At 38.5% G+C, this 8,356-nt stretch overlaps 1 long non-coding RNA gene across 1 annotated transcript; it reads left to right on the top strand.

Annotated features, from left to right (window-relative positions):
- Positions 1 to 4,006: 4,006 nt before the first annotated feature.
- On the top strand, positions 4,007 to 7,331 carry LOC129526368 (uncharacterized). Its single transcript, XR_008671055.2, has 4 exons — positions 4,007 to 4,086; positions 4,246 to 4,321; positions 4,399 to 4,507; positions 7,070 to 7,331. It is a non-coding gene; the product is annotated as an uncharacterized lncRNA (long non-coding RNA).
- The last annotated feature ends 1,025 nt before the right edge of the window (positions 7,332 to 8,356 follow it).

Here is an 8,356-nt window from a genome sequence, read left to right as displayed (position 1 = left end):
CATGTAAGAAAACTATTAAGTAACTATCCTGGACTTCTAAATAGCATTCTGCCATAGAAATGTTTAACTTCCTTGATGCTATCACAAGTAAATAAATAAATAAAAATTTTAAAAACACAAGCTTTAAACATAGCTTTCTGAAAATATAAAATGAAAGGAAATAGCAAATTCATTTTCTGATAGACCCAACATAAAAACCAATGAGTATAAAATATGGAACATTTCTACCTATAAATGGAAGTTAATTTGAAATAAAGGTAAAATCAGTTAAAAAGAACAAAATTATTAAAAGTTATGGGAGACATACTTTATTATCAAAAAATGTGTCAAGCTTGAGAGTTTCAATTCATAACACTTGTATTTCAAGTCAATTATGTATTATAATATTTAAAAAGGCCAATGAGACCTTCAGGAGCAGTGAAAAATTACAATGTATGAAAGAAAGAAAATTATTATCCTATGTTATGTTGCTGAACATTGTGTTAATCTTCCCTCATATTAAGATAGCTGTGGGCAAATGGAGATGTAATGAAATGTTAGCAACTAAGATGGTGTGGGACACTACATCACATGAAGGGAAGTTGACAAAATAGGATGCAGAACCTGGACAGAAGACTTAAGCAAAAGCTGAGGAAAAGAGAGGGTAGTTTTCTCCAAGTGTCAGAAACACTGTTACATGAAAGAGTTACACCTGTTCTTCTTGTCTCTATAAAGGAGATCTGGGATCCATATAAGAATGTTTCAAAAGTCCAAACTGTGTCATCATGGAATGGGTAGTCATGTTAGACCTCTTTTGCTTATAAGTAGTAAAACAAAAAGAGAAAAAAAGAGAAAGGTATTAACCACACAATTGAGAAACCCAAAGGTGGATCTAGCTCTAGGAACAGAGGATTTAGAGGTTTCAATAGCTGCCATCATGCTGTCCAGTTCTGTTTGGTTTTTGTCTTGTGTTTGGTTTCTTTCTCAGGCAGTCTCTTGATACACAAGAGCAAAGAGGGCCTCTGGAAGCACTGGGTTTACCAGAGTTTGAAATCAGAAAAAAAGAAAGTGGCCCTTTCTCCTTCATCTTCCATTTGACAGGTATGATGGAAACCATGACTGGTTCCCAAAGTGGTCACTTCTTGGACCAGTGACTGTAGATGGGGGATGGATGCTGTGAAAGGCCTACCCTAGGCTATGCGTCTGCCCCTAAGAGCCCGGCAACCATAAGTGACATCAACAGAACCACTCTGAGTAGAAGAGAAGGCAATGAGGAGCTGTGAAGCAAAAACAAACAGGCAAAACTAAACCAAACTAAACTAAACTAAGAAAGGATATGTACCATGGCTGCTTCGGAAGGCAATGAATTTCTCATCACTGAAAATGTTTGAGCAGAGGTCTAATAACAATTTATAGATAGAAGGCCACAGCACCCCTTCTCAACTGTGGGACAAGTTCTCCCTCATTTACTTGTCCAGCACTTACAACACAGCAGGCCATATGAATAGCATGGTGCACAAAGTAGACAAGATCCCTGCTTTGCAGTAGCCTGTAATCTACGGTCTCTAGTCCACAAAAAGAGAATATGCTTGTCACACAATATGAATGTGATTAAAAGAAAAGATGTATGTGGAAACTGGCCATTACCAAACACTATACGAATATCAGCTATTAGAGAGCACACTTGCTATGTGAACACTGGCGTGGGTAGAACAAGCTCTAATTCCAACCACACCTCTTTGGGGAAGTTCATTGTGTGAGTTGAGGTAAGTCACTACCTCTTTGTAAAGCTCAATCTTCAAATTTGAAAATGAAATGAAAGTGGGTGTAAACACACTCATACATTCCCAAAAACCCAAATAAATTTAAATGATGAAATAATGGAACATTGCCTCCCGGATCCTAATTCTTAAAGGTTCCTTAATACTACCATTTTATTGTTTGAGTGAGTGCCAATTTTTCCTTTAAAATCTGTCTATTCAATGAAGGCAGCCTAAGATATAAGAATTCACAATTAATCTGTGGAATTCCATGATTCATTTTGAGTGAAAAAAAGTGGTCAAAGTGGACAGCTAATCTTTTTTATTGTTGTTTTTTGGTTTTTGGGGGGTTTTCTTGGTGGAGAGGCACTTAGGATATTGGGCAGGATGAAAAAATAAAAAGTTGCTCACTATTCTCTTAGGTCTTTAGATCTGCCCTGGTTGTTTCACTAACAGTTTTTCCCAGACACATGTGCTATGTTGTGAAAGCCCCTGATGTATAATAGGAAATAGCAGGATTAAGAGAAACCTCTAAATCAGATAGCATGTGGCACAGCCTAGTTTCCAAACCATCTGAACGGGAAGGTCGGTTTGGACCAGGACTCGGTATGCCCCACATAGGACTCTTTACATCTTTAAATCAGCCACTGGCCAAAGGGAAATTTCCCTCAATCTCCAAAACATTGATGTCATATCAGTATTCACACTCACTTTCACTTCGTTTTCAAATCCGAAGGTCGAGCCTTAGAGGAAGTGAATTACCTTACCACAAGAATAAACAGAAAATAATTTGCAGAAATTTCCTCTTCTCTGAGGGAGGCAAATAGGATGTAGAAACCCTGCTCAGCTGACTGAAATGAAAAGTGCAGGAGCAATCGCCAAAAATCTACTTATGTGAGGACATTTAAATTGCATGAGCAACCCCATCCCTAAGTAAGGACCAGTGCTTGGGAATTAAACACCAATAAAACAGCAAAGCCCATTGTTTTTCCATGTTCAAAGATATAAAGGAGGCTTCCGAGTCAAACGTTGTTTATTTGGTAGGGAGTAGGGGGTTGAGATATTAAGTGTACTGTTGACCAGTGGAGTTGGCAGTAGGTTTTGGTGTTTTGAGGTTTTGTTTTTTTTTAATTCCCAGGTTTCCATTATTGCATTCTCCAGTCATTTGGCAGTGAGTAGCCACAAATCACTTTGTAACAATAAATGAATGTCTTGTCTAAAGTCTGCTTGTTCCTTGCCTGTTTGCATTATTCTCCAACACAACATTTTTTTCTGGTGAGACAGGAAAGATGTGTGTGTACATGCATGCGTGTGAGAGTGTGTGTGTGCACCCACATAGGTGTCTATTTTCCTTTCTGTTTTGAGGACAAGAAAAGAGTGATAACTCAAAAACAAAAGCAGTATCCTTTAGTTTTTCAACAGTTTCTACAGCTCAAACATTTCCAATCATAAGTGACCCTACTTCTTTTTTGACAGAGATATTCTATTACTTCATAGCTATGTTTTCAAACTTTTTCCTGACCTTGCACACACAGAACACACAAGGCTGCTCCTGGCTGGCAGTGATCAGCTGCAAAGGTGCTCCTCTGAGGGGGATTGGGCAGGGCATCCGCACTTTGATTTCAGATACTGGGAAATGTCAAGCAATTCCTTCCAAAGGAGCTAGGGTGCACATTCTTTCTCTGAAAACCATGTTGCTAATATGGTCACCTTACAGACTTGCATCCTCTTTCTCATTTCAAACACATTAATTATCAATATGTTTGGAGTGAAGTTCTGTATGGTTTACCACAAATATAGGCTGTATGGTTTTCCACAAATATAGGCTGCCCTGAACTAGGTGGACCCATTCCTGTAAGTTGCTGGATCTCTCTCCAGAGGCATTGTCTTTGAGGGGATTCCATCCTGTATAATTTTGCTGCATTATTCTGCAATCAGGAAACAAGCAGGCGGCTCTCAAGTAAAGAACTAATACCTTACAGATTCATAGGACTTATTTCAAAATCAAGGATCAGGAAAAAAGGTAATATTAGGTAATTTTGACCAAAGAATCAGCAATTCAATGACAAATACATATAGGGATGGTGATATGGTTTGGCTGTGTCCCCACCCAAATCTCATCTTGAATTCCCACATGTGGTGGGAGGGACCCGGTGGGAGGTAATGGAATCATGAGGGTGGGTCTTTCCTGTGCTGTTCTCATAATAGTGAATAAGTCTCATGAGATCTGATGGTTTTTATAAAGGGGAGTTTCCCTGCACAAGCTCTTTTCTCTTGTCTGTCACCATGTGAGACATGGCTTTCACCTTCTGCCGTGATTGTGAGGCCTCCCCAGCCACATAGAATTGTGAGTTCATGAAACCTCTTTTTCCTTAGAAATTATCGAGTCTCAGGTATGTCTTTATCAGCAGTGTGAAAACGGACTCATACGGATGGGTATTGTGGTTTTAGGATTTGTAACAGGAAAGAACTAGTGTTTGCTAAACATGGCCTGTCCCCTGCCTAGGTGTCATGAGAGCCACCCTTCCCAAAGTAGCACTTGTGAGCAGAGGTGATCAGAGGGCTTTCTGAAGAGTGAGGAGGTGAGGACACTGCATTTGTTGGGCAACACTGTATTTGAGATTTTTTTTCTTTCTAAGTTTTTGTTTGTATACACTAGTGACTTCAGAGGGCCAAAAAGAAGAAAAGGGAGTGAGCCAGTCGCTAAGACTCCTAATCCCGGCTTATTTTTACTGCTTCTCAACACAGCATTGCAAGTGGTTGATTTGGTAAGTATGAATGCAGTAGACAAAAATCTCTGTTCTTAAAGCATTCTTGCTAATGTCAGAATATTTTCTGAAAGCAGTTTTGGCCCATGAAGCAAATCAACCTACAAAACTGAGGCTGTGTTTTTTCACGGCTTGTTCATTCTTGCTGCCTCATTCTTGTGCATTCTCAAACTCTTATTACATAAAGCTCAAGATTTCAACAGATTTTACTCATAAATTATATCATACTAACTTGGTTCATTTTGAAGGTAAAACAGACTTAGTTAAATAACATATTTCAAAATTGATTCTGATCATTTAAATGTTTGTGGAAGTCCTCCAATTATTTATTTATTTTTTTTTAATAGAGTCTTGCTCTGTCACCCAGGCTGGAGTGCAGTGGCGTGATCTCGGCTCACTGTAACCTCCGTCTCCCAGATTCAAGCAATTCTCCTGCCTCAGCCTCCCAAGTAGCTGGGATTACAGGCACCTCCCACCAAGCCTGGCTAATTTTTGTATTTTTAGTAGAGACGAGATTTCACCATGTTGGCCAGGATGGCCTCGAAGTTTTGACCTCATGATCCACCCGCCTCAGCCTCCCAAAGTGTTGGGATTACAGGCGTGAGCCACCGCCTGACCTGAATTTTTTTTTAAATGACATTACCATTCGTTGCTTTCATTGTTTCCCTGGGAAATGATGTTCTTATATTTTAAAGATGCTGGTCAAAACTTGGAATTGCTTTCACTTCTTTTTTTCCAGCTGAGTGCTTCCAGAAATAGATTATAATCCACGGTGAACCCTTAAATGCCTCTTTAAAAAAATTGACTACGACTTTATTCCAAAAAATTATGTGGCCACTATTATAAAATTTTGACTAAAAAGATGTATATATAACAAAATGCTGATAGTAAATAGTTGTGCCTTAAAAATACGAAAAATAAAAATGTATTTCACACACACAGAGTTAAACCAAGCTAGAATTGGAGTGAGCTGTGTCTGTCATCATTTAAGAAATAAGTAAGAAAATCTTAATTACTGCTTATTAGAAAATCTCATCACAAAATATTATTTACTTACAGCTTATTTGAAATACTCATAGCTGGAGACAAACACAACTCTCATTCTAGTTCTTTGGACTTTAAAACTGAAAACATCTGAGAAGAAAACCCTGCTGGCTTTCTTCAAATGTCACAGCAGACTTAATTGCTTTCTATAATTAAACAAAAACCAACTCATTAGACAATCTGTGAAACCAGCACTTATATGTACTTTCAGCAAAGTTTGTGTGGAACAATCATTAAACAATTAGTTAAGTTTCTCTCTTGCATGGCATCCGCACACATGGACAAACACATAGGTATACAATGTACACATATGGATGTACAAGGAATGAAAGATATCTTTGTGTGAATATTTATAAAGTTCCTTTTTAGTGAACGCAAGTTTAATAAAATGTCATGTGCAGTAGAATATTTGGAAAGGCCCATATAAAAAAATCAAAGGGCCTTATTTTCTCAGGTGCTTTCACTGGCAAGAAAAAGAGCTCTTTCTAAATGTTCAGAGGTATACAGGATTTGAGTCAAGAAGAATTTAAATAATCTCCAGCTTTTGATATCATGGTGAAATATAACATTCTCCTAAAAATGTTGCTGAATATAATTGCCAAAAATATGACTAGACTCAGGATGAACAGTTGTTCCGAATATGGATATTCTTATTTTCTAATGTGGAAATAAGAGAACATGAAAATATTGTGAAATGTATGGGAAGGAATATCACTTCATCAGTGCATACTGTTGGGTTGAAGTTTCTGGAGAATACTTTGGTATTTGTGCCTACCTCAGACTCTTTAGTGAAGCACTTGTTTTTTTTTCTTTTATTATTGCCATGGTTTTCAGGTTTTTCTCCTAGCTAATGATGGATGCTTCTTTCTAGTATTTTTATATATTCTCTTTTATGTCTCCTAATCATTCCCCAGTCAGTTTAATCATTATCAGTTGCCATTGGGACTGTGTTAGTTCCTGATTATATCAAGAAAAGCCTTTTCTCTTTGCCTATTTAAGAGAATTACTTACAATTTATAATCCATCATCAGCTGTCTAATTAGAATACTTGATTTTCCCCACCTTACTCCTTCGCCCCCAAAATCACCTGGTCTAATGTAGTCTGCAAAACAAAGCATTCATCACTTTGAGCCCACGCTGGGCTCTCTCTGCAATGTCCTTCCAAAAACATTTCCTTTAGTCAAAATGACTGATTCACCGCAGCTAAACACACCCATATGGCCTGCCTCAAATGCTGAATTTAATAAATTGACCAAATGAAACATTGAGAATGTCTATATAGTGAGAATACTAACATGCCCTTTTTAACAAATGACTGGAGTGTGGCTTTATTGAAAATTACAGTGGTAAAAAAAGAGAGATACAGGAAGGGAGTGTGTGCTCATGCATGGGTGGCCATGTTTCCACGGAGACACTTGTTTACCTCATTAGTCCATTCTTTCCTTTCATAGTAATAGAGTTTTTATCTAGATCACATGACCTCTCAGGATGGAGACTATATTTCTGTTTACCTTGCAGATGGATGTGGCACGTGACCAAGTTCTGGCTAATGAGATGTCTAAAACTTAAAGTGGAAGAGATGTATCATCTCCTTTTCCTTGCTCCATCCTGCTACCTGAAAAATGGATGTGGTGACAAGCCCTGGAAAACCACAAGGATGAGAACAGCACTGGAGAGATGGTGCAGCGCATGATGAAATTGCCTAGGTATCTAATGGCTGAGTAGAATTGCTCTCCTCCAACTTTTACATGGGAAGGAAATAAAACTCTATTTTGTTTGAGACTCTGTTATTTTAGGTCAATGTTTTAAGTAGCTGTAGCCATGTACTAATTCTTTCCACGAACAGCCAGGTTTCGCATGATAGCCTTCAGACATCTGAGAGTCACGGCATACACAGTTCTGATAACCTCATGTTGTTATTGCTCTCAGGAACTGACTTGCACTTTGGCTAAACCATCTGGTCCTTCAAGTTGAAAACTGAAGTCATTGCTTCAATGTTACCCAATGGATTCTATTACTGGGGTACACAAAGAAAAAGGAGATGTAAATGGGCCTGAGGGAGAGTCTGAGTGCTGGACCTGAGTCAGTTCAGAGACATGATCACAGAATCACATGAGACATTTTGCCAAGTTTTACCAGGGACAAAAGCCAAGGCCTCTCGAATCTCAGCCTAGTGCAGGCATCTTTCTCCTGATGTTTCATCCTTCTTAAAGAACTATCAGAAACCAAATCTTTAGTATAGGTACCTAAGATATTTTTCTAGCTTTTCCCTTTTCTTGTTTTCTATTTAGCTGTGTTTCTCCTTGTCCATTCTTTATTTACTAAACTTTCTATTGAATATCTTTTCTACTTAAAACTAGTCCCACGATTCAAAAGCGGCCCTTGCCTGGCCAACATGGTGAAACCCCGTCTCTACTAAAAATACAAAAATTAGCTGGGAGTGGTGATAGGCACCTGCAATCCCAGCTACTCAGGAGGCCGAGGCAGGAGAATTGCTTGAACCCGGGAGGCAGGTTGCAGTGAGCCGAGATCATGCCACCGCACTCCAGCCTGGGTGACAGAGCGAGACTCTGTCTCAAAAAAAAAAAAAAGAGGAAAAAAGAAAGAGTGAGACACAATTTATCAAATATCACCTTGATTCTCCAGAAGAGATCATTATCTTCCTCTTTTCAAGGACCTTGTTTTCCTAATGATAATAATTTAACCTGGCTCCTTGCCTGATCTGAACAGCTCACTATATACTCTGACCATTTTCTAAGTACATAGAGAGAAGACAGCTATATAGATTCACACCGTCAAATGCAG

The sequence above is a fragment of the Gorilla gorilla genome, chromosome 14 (assembly GCF_029281585.2).
Source record: "Gorilla gorilla gorilla isolate KB3781 chromosome 14, NHGRI_mGorGor1-v2.1_pri, whole genome shotgun sequence".
NCBI lineage: Eukaryota > Metazoa > Chordata > Mammalia > Primates > Hominidae > Gorilla > Gorilla gorilla.
Note: the sequence above shows the minus strand (reverse complement) of the source record. Positions and strands in the feature narration are given on the sequence as shown.